Below are 20,313 nucleotides of genomic sequence, written 5' to 3' on the forward strand. Positions count from 1 at the left end.
TGCATGGAATAGAGTATTTAATAAACTTTGCTTCTCACAGACATCTCACGCCAATGGCTTTTCCACTCAGAAATAAACTCCGAGTTCCATGGGGAAAAGCATCAGCATCAGTCAGCGTCAGGGATGCCAGGCACAGAGTGTCTATCTTGGCAGGCTAACTGTGGACTCACAGAGGGCTGATTACATCATTTGCATTTTAGAGAATAATTTACTAATGGAATTACTCACGGGGTAGGGAATATTCAAGTACCTATTACTTCAAGGTAAAAAGGAGAAAAATACACAGAAATATAATGAATTGACTTATTTTTCTTAGGGCAGTTGAGAAAGAGCTCATAACATGGCACCATGGTTCTTCCATCTGACACATAAGAGCCTTCCGGCATTATGGACAAAAGCTTAAGTTCGAGAGTGAAGTAAACCTTGGTGTTTTGTCGTGGTTTGTCTTTGAGAATGCTACTTGATCTTTGTGGGAACCCATTTCCTCCTTTGTAGACTGGGGACAAAAATCCCTATCTCTCAAGGGTGTTGGAGGGGTTAGAGGAGTTAGCGCAGGCCAGGCCCTGGGAATCCGATGCCTGGAAAGTGTCAGATGCCCCAGTACTGCAGTGTGAGCGGCCTGCCCTCCTCCGCTGCGAATTTATCTATCTGTCAAGGAGCAGGAATGGTTTTAATGGCACATCACAAGGTGCTTTCAAAGGGTTTCCTTACTCTGAATGACAATAGACAGTGTGAAGGACTCCACCAGAAGCCAACTTAATCAGCAACACGTTTGGGTGCAGACAGAGGGGACACAATGTGACCGGCAGAAAATGTGACAATTTACTCTGGATTTAGCGATTGTTTGTGCACACACATTCTGACAACCAGAAGAGCTGGGAGTTGGAAGGAACAAGTTGGTTAAGCACTCTTAAGGGGCTGCACAGACAGTGCTTTTGCTGTGGAACCCACATACACACATTTACAGGTCGAGAAAATGTAATGATGTCAGAAAGTTGTGAGTCCCAAACAGCCTGAGCCCAAGTGAAGATGTCATCGTTAGGACTGTGTAACTCAAGGAGGGACACGCTTCTGTCAACACACATCTGCAGAAGTGGGGATGAAGGTGGAAACATGGGGTGCTGCCCAGTGGCAGAGCTGTGCTTGCCGTGCACAAAGGCCTGGGTTTACTTTCAGCTCCATATTTGTGAAAAGAGCAGTAGCTCTTACTAGTCCTTAGATTATTAATCAGGTTATAAATGATGTTAAGTATTAGATTAATATCTCATCTCCGGCTTTAGTTTACCAGAAGCATTCTATAATTGTTTAGCATGGCAAAGTAGCTGGGATGACAGTCTAGAGCCACCAGGACACACCCTAGTAGGCAGCAGGGTTGGAGACAGAGGTTTCATTGACGTGCTCTGGATGACTAGATGACTGGATGTGACTGTATCCAAAGTCATTCCCTGAGCTTTTCCGTTACTCAGTCTGCAATTTCTGCTTCTACATGTGGGTGAAAAGATTCTCTGTTACGTGTCAATTGTGAGAGAAAGGACAGTGTGACGCATACATCATTAGCCAGTTGCTCCATGTGACTCTGGATCCTGGTGCTATCAACACAAGGTTGGATAGGCTCTAGGTGGAAAGATGGAGGAAGGCTGGGGATATGGCTAGGTTCAGAATGAAGTGGTCCATGCCTGCAGCATTAAGTTATCAGACAGGAATGCTGCAACCAGTTTGGAAGCATTCCTAGACAAGTAGCATTCAGAGACCAGGGGCAGGGATGGGTAAAGCACGTTCTATCTGATTTGATTGTTCTTCCCAATGCTTCCTGACAAGCACCCAGCTCTGGGGCAGACTTAACCTGGGTTCCTGCTTAAGAACTCTGTCTTAGTTCATTTTCTGTTGTTATAACAAAATACCATGGACAGGTAATTTACAAAAATAAAGGTTTATCTCATGGTTCTGGAGGCTGGGATGTCCTGGGGTATGGTATTGTATTGACATCTGTTAAAAGTCTTCTTGCCACATCATCCATGCAGAAAGACAGAGCAAGCTGGCTGACTTGGGTTTCTCTTCCTTTTTGTATAATATCAGTAATGCCATCACGGGCTCTCCACCCTTATGACCTCATCTGATCCTAACTCAAAAACTCCAACTCCAAGTGCCATTACCACAGAGTATGGGGAAGTGAGCTTCTGACCCAGGAAGACTGAGGGGGTCAATGTCCAACCCACAGCAGAGTCCCTGTGATCGTGGACTGACGAGCACCCGTGAAACGAGACTATCAAACATTCGTCGTGGTGTGATGGTAGGCTCACCTACTTGGTGAACTTGGGCAGGTGTAACGGGGACTTTCCCTGCTCCTGGAAGTAAGACAAGGGGAAACACACACAACAGTCTAGGGGAAAATGTGTACATAGGGTCTGATTTTTTTTTCTGAAAACTTAATTATTTTTTATTTTTTATGTGTGAGTGATATGCTTGCATTGTGTATGAGCACCACATGGGTGTCGTGTCTTCAGAGGCCAGAAAAGGGTATCAGATTCCCTGAAACTCAAGTTACAGACAGATGTGAGCTGCCACGTGGGTGCTGGAAACCTAACCTGAGTCCTCTGCAAGAGCAGCAAGTGCTCTGAACTGCTGAGCCGACTCTCTGGTCCTTACCGTCCCCACCTCCCTTTTGAAGAATTATAGAGTGTCTTTGTATTATCACTAAACTATCATTTTCATTATTCACCAAATGCTTCACATGCCAGGCAAATGCCAGGCACACTGCAAATCCCAACACAGGCGATGTGTGCCCACCTTCCAAAGCCAACAGCTTCACCTAGCAGCAAGCCATCCGCCATAACTACGAGATAAGCTGTACTCCTATGTGCAGGGAGCTTTGCATAAAGAAAGGAATATTTCCTTTCAGAGTTCGGCTTCTACACCTAATTTGATTCTGTTCAGATATGCTCAGGCACCAAATACACACAGGGGTGCTACAGGGAAATCAACTTGGAAAACATCACGTTCTAATCCTCAGCCAATTGGACTTTGTGGCCCTGGATATCATACTTCACTGTCTGTCTGGGACCAGCATCTCTTCCACACACACTGTCTTCTGCCCTTCATTGTAATCAGGCCGTAACCACAGCACTTGGGTGCCTCATGGTACTTCCTACGTTTTCATTCATTACAAGGACTATTACTTTGGCTGTTCAGAAGGTGGTAGGCACCAGAGCTGGCACCTTGGGTGCTCAGGGTGGCGTTGTGGTCCCACAGAATCCCAGGCTCAGAAGGACCTCGTGCCCGCTTTAATGTTTGGCTTCTTAATACCACTGTTATTATTACTTTGTGTTGCTTGGGGTCAAACTAAAGGCTCTGAGTATGCTGGACAAATGTTCTATCTGTGAAATACATTTCTAGCCCTTGGGTTTTTGTTTGTTTGTTTTTTGAGACAGAGTGTCAAAAGGCTTGTCTTGAACTCAGGACCCTCCCTCTGCCTCCCAAGTGTGGGCATTACAGGCTCTGCTTTCCCTGGTTCTTGGAGTTGGGTTTTTTCCTTTTGCACAGGGCCACATCAGTGATGTGGCTCTCTCTGCCTGGCATTGTGCTGGGTGGTAGAGACCAGTGAGTGAGCAGGAGAGAAATCCAGGACAGGGAAGGGATAGACAGGCAAGTAATACACAAGATACTTTCAGATGAAGGTAGAAATCCACAAAATACAGTCGGAAACCATGATAGAGAGGGCCGAGGACTCCTACCAGGGAAAACGCTGGGCGAGACAGGAAGAGACAGCTGCTACAAGGATTGGCCTCAGCCCAGGGCACGCCCGTTATGTCACAGGGCTACACGAGGAGGTACCTGGAACGCTCTCAGAAGCTACCGAATGAAAAGAGAACTTCTGTTTAAAAAGGAAAATCACCAACTACAGAAAATGAATTCATAAGTTACTAAAACTGGGGCTGATAAGGAGCACTGCAAGTTTATTTAAGGTCTCCCCGAGATCACATGCTGTGGCCGTCGGGTACGCTGTGTCCAGGAAAAACAGCTCCGATGGAAAAATCTGTTACTCATGTTCTCCAGGCAGAAAGAGGGAAGTCTCTTGTGCAGGGTGGATTCTCTTCTTTCTTAACCGCAAATGGGAAGGCAGAGGTGAAGAGCTTGAGGGAGGGAGACAGGCGTTGTGGGGCTCTCATGTCTGTCTCACAGCGAGAGGCCAAAGGCACGTGCGGCTTTTCAAGTGAAGGACACAAACGCTGTAAAACTTAATAACTTCCTCGTGTTCGGAAAATTAAAGACACAAAGGCCTTTGAAGAACATGTTTGAAGTCCATTTTACACACAGGAAACTAAGACTAGGAGATGTCAGTGCAAGGAGCCTCTCCGTTGCGGGTAAGAAAGCAGAATCTGCACCCAGAGCCCAGAGTCCCAAGCCACACCTTTCCAAGAGGCTGCTGCAGAAAATGTGCAAAGAAAGTGGCTGAGCACGCAGCTTTCCATCCCACTTCCTTCCTGTCTTTCTGTGGACTCTGATTGTTCGCTCTGTTTCGTTTTCCCCTTTCTCTGCCCATTTACAGTCAATCCTTGGAAAAGAAAACAAAACTATGTGCTCCTCCTCCTCCTTCTCTTCCTCCTCCTCCTCTTCCTCCTCCTCCTCTCCCTCCTCCTCTTCCTCCTCCTCCTCTCCCTCCTCCTCTTCCTCCTCCTCCACTTTTTCTGACACAGGGAGTCTTCTCTATGTAGACCAGGCTGGCCTTAAGCTAGAATTACTCCTGCCTAAAAATGAAACTTTGTATGAAGGAAGACTTCGGGGCACACACACACACACACACACACACACACACACACACACACACACACACAGTGGCAAACTGGCTTCACACCCTGTGTCCACCCGGTTTCTGCACCCACTTTTTGATCCAGTCACTCTTACTTCATCTATATTCTCACCTCCTTTCTGTCTTCTGGGTCATTTTGAACCAAATCTAAGACTTCAGGCATCTGTAACTATTTCAACATAAAAGACCATGGCATTCTTTTTGAACATGGCCCCAGATAGCTAAAAGGAAAAAAATTCTCAACATCTTCAAATGTGTTAGAGTTCAGATTTCCAATTGATAAGTATTTTTTCTTGTTTGTTTGTTTGTTTTTCAGTCAAGGTCTCATTATGTGGTACAGCTTGGCTTCAAACTTACAATCCTCCTGCCTCAGCCTCCAGAGTTCTGGGATTATACTCATGCTTGACCACATTCAATTCTTTCCCTTCCTCCTCCCCTTCGCGCCCCCCCCCCCGCCCCCGTGTGTTCCTGCATTGGAAGGACATTCTCTCTGTTATGGTAGAAAACTAATGACCCAGGTCATTCATTTAATCAAGGATTGCAACAAGACAACTTTCGAATTCTGCCAGCCCCATTCACTGGAATATCTTGCTGAGGACAGATCCTCCCCTATCATCTTCAAATGGATGATGCTCTGTTCAATATCGCTGAGTGACTGGTCACCCAGGAGTGTCCCGACTCAGGAAAGAGAAACTTTGTGCTTTACCTTCCTTACCAGTTCTTAAGATGCTGAGTTATACCATCCCCCCTTTTTTCTGGCCCAGGATCTCATGGTGGAGCTGCAAGCTGGCGTGGACTGCTGTGAGTTCAGACATCCACCACCGCTTTCAGCGCTGTGCAGCCGGGCCGGGGGGCTGCTTTGGCTTTCTGAACGCCAGCCTGGCTCTCAGTCTGGTCAGAGACCCTGTTTCAAGAAACTAAGGCAGAAACTGATACAGGAGGATACTCAACATCCTCCTCCGGCCTCTGTGCATCTGTACATACATGTGCTTGCACATCACACACACGTACACACATATTCTAAAATAAAAATTTGAATTAGAATTTATACCCAAGACATACATACATACCCTATGTACTCCATCCATGGTATAAGCAGCTACCAAGATAGAGAACACTTGTAGAAAGTTACCTGACAATTTTATAGATACTCTTCAGATTTATAGCAACATAGATAAGTTTCTTCTATTCTAGAATTTGATATAAATTGAATTAAGAGATGTATTCTTTTAAGCACAGCTTCACACACTGAACCCAGTGTGTGTGTGTGTGTGTGTGTGTGTGTGTGTGTGTGTGTGTGTGGTGTGCACTCAGACATATGTACACACATTTACTTCTCATTAGTAAATATGCAAGAGTTGAGCAAACAGATTATGGGGCAGATAGCCTTAAATTTTTTATGAAACTGCCAAATAGTCCCCTTCCCTTAACTATCCTACCCATCATTTTACATGCCCACTAGAAAGCTGTGAGAGGGCTAGCTATCCTTTCTTTTCACAAGAGCATGGTATTATGGGTCTCCTCTCCCTCTTCATTTCCTCCTCTTCCTCTTCCTCCTCCTCCTCTCTTCCCCCCTTCTCCTTCTTTTTGGCAGTTTTTGGAGAAGAGTCTTACCCTGTAACTCACAGTGTCCTAGTGTCCTGGAACTCACTGTGTAGCCCTGGCTGCTCTCAAACGTGTGATCCTCCTGCTTCAGCCTTCTCAGCGCTGGGGTTCCATGCCTGCCACTCCACCCTCAGCTAGGTGTTCTTTTAAATTGTTATTGCTTTCTCTCTTTCTGTCCCTCCCTCCCTCCTTCCCTCCCTCCCCCTCGGTGTGTGTGAGTGTGATGTGTATGCATATGAGTGTGTGATTGTGTGTGGTGTGTGTGTCGAGCTCAGAGGACAACCTTCAGAAGTCAGTTCTCTCCTTCCATCCTGCGGCTTCTGGAGATTGAAATCTGTGGCCAGGCCTGGGCAGCAAGCACCTTTACCAACAGCCTTCTCACCAGCCCTAGGTTTTCCTGACATAGTCATATCAAACTGTCGAGTAGCCGAGACTATACTGCTGAGTGACTGTTTTCAAGAGTGTAGGTTTAAATGATAACTAAAGATTAGGAAGAACAAACCCTTATGTAGTACCTTAACGTGCACCAGACCCTGTCTAGGCTCCACACTGAAGGATTACCTAGCATAAACCTTGAAATACCTTTGAGGTCGGGACTCTTATTACTATCTCCATTTTACAAATGAGAAAATTGAGGCACAAAGATGCTTTTTGTTCATTTGTTTTTGTTTCTTGATACAGAGTTTCCCTGTGTAGCTCTGGCCTCAAACTCAAGGGTTTTTCTGCCCCTCAGAACTGTCCCAAAGCATCTCCTCCCTCCCTCTAACATCTAACCAAGAAGTAGCAATGGACATCAGTGCAAAGTGCCCTGGACTCTTCCATGTAAAGGACCTTAATGTTGTCAGCGTTTCCCTCCTGCTTCAACCCATCTGTCTTGGAACTTAAACACTTTCCTTTTCATGGCACATCCCCAGTTTTTGAACTCGTTTCTCAGGAGGTTCCTATTTTGAGCCTCATTTATTCTTGCCACTGTTGCATGACTCTTTTCTAAGGCCCAATCTCGAGTGGCTACTAGATCATAAAGTTTTTCTGCAGTAATACCAATGAAGCCAAATGGAAAAATCTCTGTGACAGTTTATATTTATAATTTGCTTATACTGATGGTGAACTTGACACCCAGGAGACATGCCTCTGACATCCATGTGAGGGATTATCTAGAGTATACTAACTGAGGTGGGAAGATTTACCCTAAACATGTGTCCTAGACTCTAGCAAAAGGAGAGCATGCGCCGAACAGCATCATTCATTGTAACGTGACCGGCCCCCTCCCACTCTTGCCTCCATGACTTCCCACCCCGATGGACTGTGCTCCCTCTTTCTCCTTGGCAGGGATTTGCTCACAACCAGGAGAACAGTAACTAATAGTTGCTTGACAACTAGAGATCTTTGATCTCGATATCCAGGGCTAAGACAGTTTCACGGTTGATGGGTTCTACCATTAGCAATGTATTGAAGGCCTCAAATTCCTTCTGTTTTTCTATTGTAGTAGCATGCTTTCTGCAAGTTGGCATTTGTAACTGCAATATGGCTGCCACCCTTCCAGGCATGAGATCTCTACTCCTCCATCCTACCCTCTTGGAAGAACAGAGAGCTTGTCCTTGCCTGCCTTAGGCTACATGTTTACTCTGATCCCATCACTAGCAGAGGAGTAGGGGCACTATGATCAGCTTCAACCACAGCTTCACAAGCTCTGGGGGTCCTGAGCTATGGGTCTTCTGAGCCTTCAGTGTAGCCACCATACCTACAATGGTCACATCCATCCCTGATTAGTCCCATGCATGTACCAGTGCCATGGAAATGCTACCATCTTCTGTGGTTTCTAAGACCTGAAACAGTAGAGAAACCCTACTCAGAGCCAACCAGGATTTCCCAAGGAAGCATGGGAGGTGACACAGATTTCTGAACCAAACCACACCTATCAGGTGACGGTGGAAAAGGTGGCTAGAAGCAGGTTTGGAAAATGAGCACGGAAGGAGAGAACTAGGGAACTAAACAGCCCATGGTGACACTATGCCATGCCACATGACTGTCAGGCCTACACTTGCCCCTCCTCCCACACCTCTGGTTCTGACTCCCAAGCTTCTCATGTTAGTTAATTTTCTCATCACTGTGACAAAATAGCCCAGGGAGGCCACTCATGGGAGCAAAGGTTTATCGTGGGTCACAGTTTCACAGGGGACGGCATGGCAGAGGGATTCGTGATATCAGGGGCAATGTGGTGCTCTTTACATGGTGGCCAGACTGGAAGATGGCTATAACCCTGAAGGCCTGACCCTGTCAGCTCACATCTGTCATCTAGATCCTGAATCTTAAAGGTTCCATAGCTTCCCAATTCAGCGCAAGCAATAGGAAACCAAATACTCAAAACCACAAACCTGCTAGGGGACAGCTCAGATTGGAGCCATTTACTACGGATGAGGGGTTTAGAAACATAAGCATCAGGCTAACTAGGTTCAGGGGGCAGAGGACCAGCCTGGCCCCTTGGCAGACAGCATAAGAGAGAGATACTGAGACCAGCTTTTCTGCCACTCCCCTGATGGGCACTATCAGAAAAGCAGCTGGAAAGAGTGATGAAGCCCTTTGGAGGTGGATTTCCGGCAGCAATTCTATTTGACTTCTGAGTTAGTCTAGCCATGGTCAAAAACTACACACAAATACAAGTGTGGACCATTCTGTCCCCACCCCACCTCAGGATGATGTCATCTATGGAATCACTTGATGGAGGGAGCCCGGCAATTTCAACCACCCTTCAAGTGACCAATTCTGCTGTCTCTCTCAGAGACACGGGGAAGTTCCATGGTTGCTGGTGGCAAAAACAAAAAACAGAGAAAACCTCACTGAGACAAACTCAGGCAAAATCACATTTAACTTAATAACTATGAATTTAAAAGGTTGATAAGCAAAGGCCTGGGGTATAAAGATGTAAAAGAGAAAAGAAAGACACAGTGCTGTTTTCTCTTCTTGTCCATCATGCCCCCTCTCTTGCTTACACTAAATAAATAAGTAAAGGTTTTAGTGATTTCCATTAGGTTTATCTAAATGAAATTTAGCACGTTTATATCTGGGATAGGCTCCAATTGCTGAAATGTACTAAACAATAAATGGAGAATCCAGAGTATGAAGCCATGTAATACAGTGACTCAAAGAAATAACTAGGCTCTTTGTAAAGATTTATGTGCATGGTGGAGGAACCATGTAGTACATCACTATGCACTTGGACATGAACCAGTGCTCCATACCAACCTGCTTTAACTGCACAACAAAAATTCCATACCACTCATTCTGACGAATGCTTTCTAAGAGACTAAAACTCAGTCTCAGGTTTGGCTCTGAAAACATATAAACCAACACACACCATGATAAAATGCAGAATACACTTCCCCGGATACTATCAGGCAAGAACAGTTTCACCGCTCCAAGAATCAGGCCCTTAAGAAAGTCATGGCAGTTGGAAAGCTCTACTAATAAAGGAGGTAAAACAAAGACAGATAAGAAATACACAGTTTTGGCTAGCAGACTGGTGTAAATCAAGAGTTACTGGCTAGGATTCATTCACTCCATGCCAGTATAAACTGATCCGGTCTTTTTGGAAAACCAGAAACCTTCCAGCAGTACTGCTTCAAGCTATTCATCTTACAGAAATCTGACCACAAACATCTCATGTATATGAATATTTATCATATCACTGCCTTGATAAAAACTGGAAGCAATGTAAATATCCATCAATACATGACCAATGGAAATATGGTGCACTCATTACACAATAGTTTGAGGAAAAATAAGATACCATTGTACATAAGATGTGTTAGTAAGCAAGTCAGTAGACTTCAGGGTAATATGTATAGGATGGTTTCATTGCTTTAAAATTCATGCTGTAATAATGTAATATGTGAGTCATGGTATGTTTATAAAATCTCGTTGATATACACTAAAGAACTTTTACCCTCTAAGTCATGCCTACACATAGCAGTTCAGTTGGTGCATGTACCGTATTTTAATGACAATTCCATGGTTCTCAAAAGAGCACAGCTGTTCCTTCTGCTCTACAGCAATGGAATCAACAATGACTAGTGGTCACTATTAAGTGGCCACCCTATGTAAACACTGGAGGCATTGCTACATGCCAGTTCTGTGAGAGAAGAGCCCAGGTGAAGTCAGACCTCTGTTCCAGAAACAGTCTAGACACGAGTCTAGAGAAAACAGATTTCTTTTGCTTTGTTTTCTGTTTTGTTGAGACAGAGCCTCTGATAATGCTCAGGTTAGCCTTGAACTTACAAGTCTTTGTTCCTGTACCTTCTGAGTTTGGGAATTAGAGGTATGTGTGCCAACACACCTGGTTTGGATCAAGTGTTCTGAAAAGAAAGGTTTACAAAAAGTGTACACACTCTTGTAATATAAAAAATTCAGAATTATGAAAGTAAAAAAATGGAAAGTCCTCCCTTCTTTCACTCATATTGCTTGGGTGTAAAATATTACTGATTTGGCATGTACATTTCTAACCCTAGCCATTCACATGTATGAATGTACATGGCTTACATTTATCTATATCTATATAAACATGCATATTTATACACATCCATATGCATGTGTGAACATACACACACATCACACATACACACACACACACACACAAACACCATATATTGTTTTATACTTTCTTTTTTACCTGAAAATATAGCACAGATTATTTTCTATGCCTGGTGAGGTCATGTTACAGAGTGTCTTAGTTTTGTTCCTGTTGTGATAAAATACTGACTCATACAACTTAGAGAAGGAAGGATTTATTACAGCTTACAATTACAGGTTAGAGTCCATCCCAGCATGGACAAAAAGTGGCATGGACTTGAAACAGCTAATCACATTACATTTAGAGTTAAAAGAAGAAAACAATGAACTCATACATGCTTACTTGTGCTCAGCTCACTTTCTCTACTCTTCCACCGTACAGAATCCCTTGCCTAAGGAATGGTGCCACCCAGAGTGGGCAGGTCTTCCCATCTCAATTAATGTAATCAAGATAATCCCCCATAAGCATGTCCATTAACCAAACTGTTCTAGATAACTCCTTATTAACACAAGTACTTCTACACTATATCAAGTTGACATTTATACTAGTCACACAAGAGGACTGTCACTTAACTTACTGGTTTGCTAATAATGAAACAATAAAATCTCCCTCCTCGAAGTCACGTCAAGGGGGACACATCTTACATTTTGATTGCATGCAATTAAATTGTCCTATAAAAAGATTGTAAGAATTTACCAGAATAAGTATATATATATTTTCTGCTTCAAAATATCTTCATTAATTATCACTCTGGGTAATTTAATCTATATGAGAGAAGAAGAAAGAGTCTCATTTCCAGAACGCTTTCCCTTTTGTTTCTGTTGTTTATTTTAGTAAGTTAGAACTTTGGGTTCTTGTTAGGACATTATTCCATTACTCTAAGCAGTCATACATATCTTTCCATTTGTCTGGTGGTGCTGGGAGTCAAACCCAGGGGCTTCTGTATGCTAGTCAAATAACTGTATTATTGATATACATCCCAGCCCTTGTTTCATTTGAGGTAGTGTCTCACTATGTACTGCATGCTGGCCTGGAATTCACCATGTAGTCCAGGCTGATCTCAAACTCATGATCCTCCCATCTAAGCTTCTTCACTGCTAGGGTTGCAGGCTTGTTCCCCCACACCTTACTCGACAACAGTATTTTAAGATACTGTATAGCTGCTTATTGGAAGAGCACACTAGTCTCCAAGGGGTTAGCCATGTACTCTGGGTAACACAGGAAGTGAGGAGTGAGACACAGGGTTGAAAGCATACTGTCTATGAGCCTTAGTTCCCACAAGATGTGTGAATACTGCTTAAAGGAAACAGATAACACTCATCCCACTGAAAGTTCCATCATTAAAACAGACTGATGGCATTCAATTCCTGCAAGTAATGAAGCTGCTGTGGTCCAGGAAGGTACTGTGGGGTCCCATGCTGCTGCTTCTTTTTTTCCTTGCAGGTCCCTCAGGCCTGTGACTGCCTACTTTGACCTCAGAGAGGGGTGGGCCAAAGAGCAACAGCCATACTGGGTTTTAGTACCTGGCTCTTTGCTTTTTCACCTAATATCCAGTCACCACTGTGTTCCAGGTTCACAAACAAGTGGATCAGCCGGACCAGCAGGAAGTTCAGCACCTATAAGCTCTCTGATCTTCTTTAACCAGTGGACATGGACGTCTGTGGTGACATATTGTGCATCTCAATAAAGCTTGCCTGAGGATAGGAGGACAAAGCCAGGCACTATATTAAACATAGAGGTCAGGCAGTGGTAGCACACACCTTTAATCCTAGCATTCGGGAGGCAGAGATTCATCCAGATCTCTGTGAGTTCAAGGCCTGGGAACAGAGCCAGGCATCGTGGCATACACCTTTAATCCCAGCACAGGAAGGAAATAAGATGGCAGGGCACAGAAAGGTATATAAAGCATGAATAAACAGGAAGTCTCTCTTGAGGCTGAGGATTTCATAGCGGTAAGAACGTGGCTGGCTTGTTCTGGTTCTCTGATCTTTTAGCTTTCACCCAATATCCGACTCCAAGTTCCTTTCTTTTTTTTTTTAAATTAATAAGACCTTTAAGATTTGTGTTACAGATGTCACTCACCAAATTTTCATTTGCTGAACTTCTGTAAACTTTATAGGCATTTCCAATGGAGTCTAACCACATTGGTGGTAGACTGTTTCAGTCATGCCATAAGCTTGGAAGGGATGTTGACCAAGGATAAGAAGGCCACAGCTGTGCTTAGCGAAGGCATCAGCTCCTGGTTTTACTCCCTGAGGAAACTCAAGACAGTCACATAGGTACATGTATGTGATGGTTGATCTTGATAGTCAGCTTGATTGCGTGGAGAAGAGTCTAGGAGATTGGTGAGGTATAGCTCTGAGTGTGTGTGGGGGTGGGGTGGGGATGAGCATTCCAGAGAGGATTAACTCAATGGAGAAGAGCAACCCTAAGTATAGGTGGCACCATCCTGGAGGCTGCAGGTCCAGGGTCAAAAGGGAAAAGGGAGAAACCTAGGTATTGCAGGCATGCTCTCTGTTTCCTGGTTGCCATGAAGTGAGCTGTTCTGTCCACCACACCTCCTTCTGTAATGGACTTGGAGCAGTCAGCCAAAACAAATCCTTCCTTCCTTAAGTTGTTTGTGTAGGGTACTGGGGTGTAGTGACTACCAAACCAACATGGCACACACACACACACACACACACACACACACACACACACACACACATACATGGATCAATACTTATTTCACAAGTATGCCGATGATAGACATGCATGATTTATTTATTTATATATTTAAATATCTCCCATTGGCTGAGAGTAAGACAATAAAAATATAAAAAAAAAAAGAGGAAAGGAAGACAACACACAAGTATGATTTATTCAAAATATACAATATTCAGGTTATAGTATGGCAAACCTTTGCTATTATTTACAACCTACTGTAGCATCTGAACTTGAAAAATTCACACTGTAGCACTGAATAGGAGACAAAGGACATTGTCCAGACTCCAGAAATTGCCTCTCAAAAACTGGCTTCTGAAGTTTATTCAAGGAAAATGCATTTACTAAAAATATATATTTCCAAAAAGAATTTAACAGCCAAATCTTATGAGCTTGGCTGGACCTCTATTTGGCATCAATACCTTGAAACTTTAATATATACAAACCCTACAGAAGAAGGAGCTCATGGTTAAGAGTCTGTAGTATGGCGCTTGTGTTAGCTTATTTATTAAAAAAATAAAGTATTCATCTCTTTAGTAAGTATTTGCAAAATACCTAACATTTCATTTGCTCCTGAGATTATGATTCTGTTATGATTTGAGGTTGATAATTAAACAGGGTCAGAGTCCCAGTGCTTGCAGAACTGGAAAACATCTGCAGACAGCCAAGAGTTAAGCAAAGCAAGTTTTTAATGAAACATTAATAAAGACCTAGAGAGAGAGAGAGAGAGAGAGAGAGAGAGAGAGAGAGAGAGAGAGAGAGAGAGAGAGAGACTCCTAGGAACCCAAACAAATAAAATAAAAACAGGCCCTACCACACTTAACTTCAGTGGGTGAGAATGAGGGAGGGGAATGGAGAAGTGACGCCTGGCAAATGGTTAAAGACAACAAGAAAAGGAAGTAAATGTCTTGAGACAACCATCAGCATGTGTCAGGAAAGACAGGACACCGTCCAGAGCCCAACCATAGGTCCTGGCAGGAAATGGCAATCACTTGGCATTCAGAGCTGATGAGGGCGGGTTGCCAGGCTCCCATCCTGGAGTGGGCACAGAGGGTTCTGGTCAACGGTGAGTTTCCAAACGGTCCTTGGGTATGTCTGCTTCCCTGTCTACTCTGCCCCTAACACACTTCCCTCATGAAATGATTGTCAGAGAAGCCCCACAAATGTGCTCTCTAGCACCTCATACTGAGCTATTATTTTCAATAACAAAGGAGCATAATCACACATGCAAATATCATTTGGCAAGGCGTTCTTCTAGTATGAACCTTCTGAAGCTTTCCAGAATAGAAACAGGCCCCTGGACAGAGTCATAGGAATGCTGTATCCTACCATGTGCAGGTACTGGTAATCACAAATGGGCTCCTACCTGCTCCATCCAGAGCCACCAAAGTGTACAGCGAGCACACCCATGTGTGCATCTGACAACAAGTACCTCTGGAGTTCACACCAGGTGCCAGCCACTGTTCCAGAGGACACCACAGTGAAGTCCCTAGCTACCTCTTACTAACATCTGGCCTAGAGTTATAAAGAAAAATACAGTGGGTAAGTGTGTTCTGGGCAGGTGACATCTAAAATAGACCTTTAGGAGGTGAAGGCAAAAGAACATTGTACATTGCTGGAGGAGTGGGGGGGTGAGATCATTAGAAGAGAACAGTACAAAGGGTGAAGGCTTGGAGTTTGGGTTGGGGGACAGCAAAACAGCATCAGTGAAGGACAAAGGGACAGAATTAGGGGGTAAGGCCCAGAAGTGAGTGTTGGCTGGGCCTTGGGTGGAGTTGGGAAGAGCCTCACGGAGGTACTCACTGCACAAGTCCTTTCAGTGATAGTAAAGGCAACTCTTTTGTAGTGTCCTGAAGTGGCTGAGACAATGGCTGGACAGGGCAGCGGCTTGTTTTGACCTACTTTGAATGGTCTCTATGGTGGTAAGCTTGAAACCAGACTTCAAGGGAAAGAATGTACCAGGAGAGGCCCGTCAGGAGGGTGCCGCAAGGGCCCAGCTAAGACGGGAAGGGAGTCTGGCCCAGAGCACCAGTGATGAAGACGGGGAGAATTGGTGTTCAGTGTGAAGGTGGAGACAGGTATGTGGTGGGACTGTGGAGGACACATTTCCACCTGCCATTTTCTGCAGGGGAGTGGGTTTGGGGGAAGGGATCAGGGGTTGAGTTGTGGGTAGCAAGTTTAAGATGTAGATCACTCAAGGAGTACGGGCAGCTCAAAATGCAAGTCTGAATCCTATCAGAAAGGGTCAACCAACTAGAATGCAAGCTCCAAGAAGGCAGGCACTTTTCTTCTGTTTACTGCTGTATTTCCACAATTTAGGCTTGAGTTGGGGTATAAGGGGCTTTTTGCAAATATTTACTGAATTAATGAAAACATAATCCCTGTGTGTGTGTGAGTTCATTCGTGTGCAGCTACATGTATATCTGCACACACATGTGGAAGCCAGGAAACACCAGCTATTATTCTCCTGATACTGTCCATCTCGTTTTGTTGAGACAGGGCCTCTCATTGGTCCATGGCTTGCCAAGTAGGCGAGGCTGGCCGGCCGGTGAGCATCAGGGACCTGCCTGGGTCTGCCTCCCCAGTGCTGGGACTATAGTGCATACACTATGCCTGTCTTGCTGCTGCTGCTGCTGCTGTTTTGTTTAAAAGTAGGTTCTAGCCGGGCGGTGGTGGCACACGCCTTTAATCCCAGCACTCGGGAGGCAGAGCCAGGTGGATCTCTGTGAGTTCCAGGCCAGCCTGGGCTACCAAGTGAGTTCCAGGAAAGGCGCAAAGCTATCTAGAGAAACCTTGTCTTGAAAAACCAAAAAAAAAAAAAAAAAAAAAAAAAAAAAGTAGGTTCTGGAGTCCCAGCTCAGGTCCTTGTGTTTGCAAGGTGAAGATTTCATTGACTAAGCCATCTCTTCAACCCCTTTCAATGGCTTCCCATCATACCGGTGAAAAGTCCCAAACAGCAGAGGAATCAGCTGTCCCTTCCTACTATATGTGGGATCCAAGGACCAAACTCTGGTCGCCAGGCTTATACAGCAAGTGCTTTAGCATTGAGCCATCTTGATAGCCCTCCCTTTTAAATAAAGGTCATGTTCATACTTTGGTAATGAATATTTTATTGCATTTTAATGAGACAAACTAATTTCTGTAAAAATATTTGCTGGCCACTACCCAAGGGCAGTGTGATACTTAGGATATCTGGGTCTCCTGAGCAGTCAAAAATCTAAAGTTTATAACACGGACCATTTACCCAGAAGATGACCAGCAACAGGGGCCAGGATGGTCACAGACTGGAATCTAGAGCTCATAGTCTTTTCGAAAGGGGTTCAGGATTAGGAAAAATAGACTTAAAACTTTGTTTGGAGATAAAATAAAACAACAAGTTGTAAGCATTTAGCCTTCCCTGAATAAAACAGGACAACATCAGCATCAGGACTCGATCAACCTAACCGAAAACTGAGCCATCAAATGATGTGATCCTCACTTTCCCACAGGGTGGTAAAGACTGTAATTCTTCATTTGGGGTGATGGGAGGAAGGGGGACAAGGTTCTTGTATATTTTAGAGGCTATAAGGTTTATACTCTACATTGAGAGCCATGATTATATGAAGACAATTATTCAATATGCATCCATTTATTATTATCCATTCACCCATCCATCCATCCATCCATCCACCCATCCATCCATCCATCCATCCATTCATCCATCATCTATCCATTGTCCAGCCAGTCAGCCCCCATCAAATTCCAATAACTCATCCATCCTTCTAGCCATCCTCCATCTAACACCAATTATCCATCCACATAAAAGTAACAATGTTTTAAATTAGCAGTACATTAAATTCTTACGATAATCTCAGAAAAACAGCTCTTCTGGGGGAAAGAGACTATCATTGTCCACATTTACAGCAGAGAAAAACTGAGCTTCAGAGAACTCAATATGGCTTATAACAACTGAGTTGCGATTTGGGTTCGCGCGTGCGTGCGTGCGTGCGTGCGTGCGTGCGTGCGTGCGTGCGTGTGTGTGTGTGTGTGTGTGTGTGTATCTATGTGTGTCTATACATGCATAAACACCAGAGGACAAACCTTCAGCTGTCCTTCCTCAGGTGCTGTCCACCTTGCTTGTTGAGTGAAGGTTTCTCACTGGCCTATAACTCACCAAGTGGCTAGGACGGCTGGCCACTGAGTCCCAGGGATCCACCTGTCTCTACCTTCCCAGTGCTGGGATAGCAAGCCCATGACACCACACTTAAGCTTTTTACAAAAACATGGGTTCTGGGATTGAACCCAGTTCTTTGAGCTTTCAAAGACACACTTTACTGACTGAGCCATCATCCCAAGCCCAGAATTTGGACTCTTGAAGTCAGAATCTCTAGATATCATTTTCAAACTTTTCTTCCAGTTCATTCTGCGTAGACGAATAAGAGACTGATGGATCTGATTGGATCAATTAGATCATGATAAGTTCTTTACCTTTCCATAGCTGAAGAAGTGAGTTGGTGACCAGAGTGCTGAGTCCTCTAGAGCATTGTCCCCTACTGGCTAATGCACTCATGTCACCGGTGGGTGACATGGATCCTTGACATCTTCAGGATGAGCCAAAGACAAGGCACATCACGCAGGAGTATCCAGTGATACTTGTGTACCACACATACCATGGAGAAGCTCCTGCTTGTGTCATGAAGAACAAACACACTTGTTTTTACTATAGTTCTTTAGAACACTGACAAGCTGGGAGGGATGCGATGTTCCTTAGCAAGAGATGGGTATATTCATCAGTGGAATGCAGGGCTAATGGAACTTAGAGATGCATTCCAAAAACGGGCTGAGAGAAAAATACAAGGGAAGAATGATGCACGTACACACATAAATTCGGTACAAATAGTATATATCATTTATAGATAAAAGCAGATGGAGCAACATTATTATTCTGTGATAATTTGCCTATCAACATCCGGGTAAGACTCTTTCTGTGGAGATAAGTCCTCATTATGTAACTCACTCACCTTTAACTCATTATGATCCTCCCCTGCCTTAGTTTCCTAAGTGCTGGGATTATAGACGTAAGCTTTCTCTTCACTGGGAATTGAACCCAGGACCCTGAAAATGATGAGCAGGCACTCTACTGCTGTTGTACCCCCTAGGTGTGACTATTTTCAGGAAAAGGGGGCAGGTACAAAGGAGGTTTCAGCTGACTCTGTGTGATTTTGTTACACCACAAAAAATGTTTGAAGCAGACTTGGAAAAATATCAATAATCTTCCTTAAAACTGAGAGTTGCAAGCATCTATCAATATGCTTTTTGTATTTTTATACACATTTTCCTTTTCTTTTTTCTTTTTGAACAGGAAGTCATTATGTAGCCAAGGCTGCTTTAAAAACAACAACAACAACAACAACAATAAAACAAAACCTCACGATTCTCCTGCCTCAGCCTCCCAAGTGCTCCGATTCCAGGTGTGTGCAACCATCTGGCTCTTTAAAATTGTTTTTCCTCGTTTCCTGAATGCCAGTATCATTTGTGTGAAGCCAAGTGTAGGCCCAGCACACAGAGTTTAATGCCTAGTAGTATAGTCAAACTCAGACAGTAAGATTCAATAAAAGCATCCGTCAAACAGAAAACAGCTACTCATCAAAAACTCAACCCAAACACAAAATTCAACTGACTAAAAGTGATTGGGACATTAGGAGAGAATGAGACCAGAGAACTTGCCATATTTACCTGCTTATTTCATAACAGGGTTTATTTCAAGATGACCACATGTACATTTGCATACACGATGCTGATGGAATTGCATGCGAACCTTCAGTATTTTTTTTCTCAACGAAGGCTTCATTTTTGCCTTCTTGCATGCTGTAAGTCATATGGTCTTGCTTATAAGATTCAGAACTACAGATCTTATTCTTAATTTGAGACATGCAAGTTCTTCCACAACAACCATTCAGGACACCAAAATATAACGTTCAGAATAAACCTAAGCAGGGGGTGAACGAGGACTCTTTTTTTTTTTATAACTGCAAGATGGAAAGAGAAAAACAAACACTCGCTTGAAATGGCAGGAGAGTCGGCTCTTAACCTTGTGTTTGCCAAGCTGTGGGACGGAAAGTTCACAAATGTATTTTAAAGACTGTGAGACTAAACTCTTTGACCTTAAATGATACGACTCTGAAAAATATATTTATGTTATGTAATAGACGCAAAAAAGGAAATGTCACTTTGCTTTTCAGGGTGAGGATGAATGAGACTCTTGCCTGTTGCTAGTCAGTAGTTAGTAGTAGTAGTAGTTAGTAGTAACTAGTACTGGATCCCATGGCTACCCAGTCTCTCCAGCAGAGGGTAGGTAGCAGTCTAGTGGCCACTCTGAAGGTTGTGCAACTTTTAACAGCCGAATTCTGCATCTTCCTGTTCCTATGGTCTTCACCCTGCACTTCCTTCCTGCTGGCCCTGATTTAGTTCCGGCCTGGGCCCAGCACCTGCTGGGAGGCATTTATAAAAGATGCTATGATGTATTGCCAGACAGATCCTCCTCAGCTGTTGGGAGCTCTGTGAACTGACAGCTCTCAGCTCCTTCTGGAAATTGTCCTTTCTTTAAAGAGACCTGCTTCCTCCAAGGGTAGCCCAGCTTTCAAGGGCCACC

General features: G+C 44.0%; 1 protein-coding gene across 5 annotated transcripts in view; it reads right to left on the reverse strand.

Annotated features, from left to right (window-relative positions):
* Frmd4b (FERM domain containing 4B) overlaps positions 1–20,313 on the reverse strand; it is a 338,430-nt gene that overhangs the window by 165,267 nt on the left and 152,850 nt on the right. The gene's annotated exons all lie outside the window — the stretch shown is intronic.

The sequence above is a fragment of the Peromyscus maniculatus genome, chromosome 3 (assembly GCF_049852395.1).
Source record: "Peromyscus maniculatus bairdii isolate BWxNUB_F1_BW_parent chromosome 3, HU_Pman_BW_mat_3.1, whole genome shotgun sequence".
In the NCBI taxonomy this organism is placed as follows: Eukaryota; Metazoa; Chordata; class Mammalia; order Rodentia; family Cricetidae; genus Peromyscus; species Peromyscus maniculatus.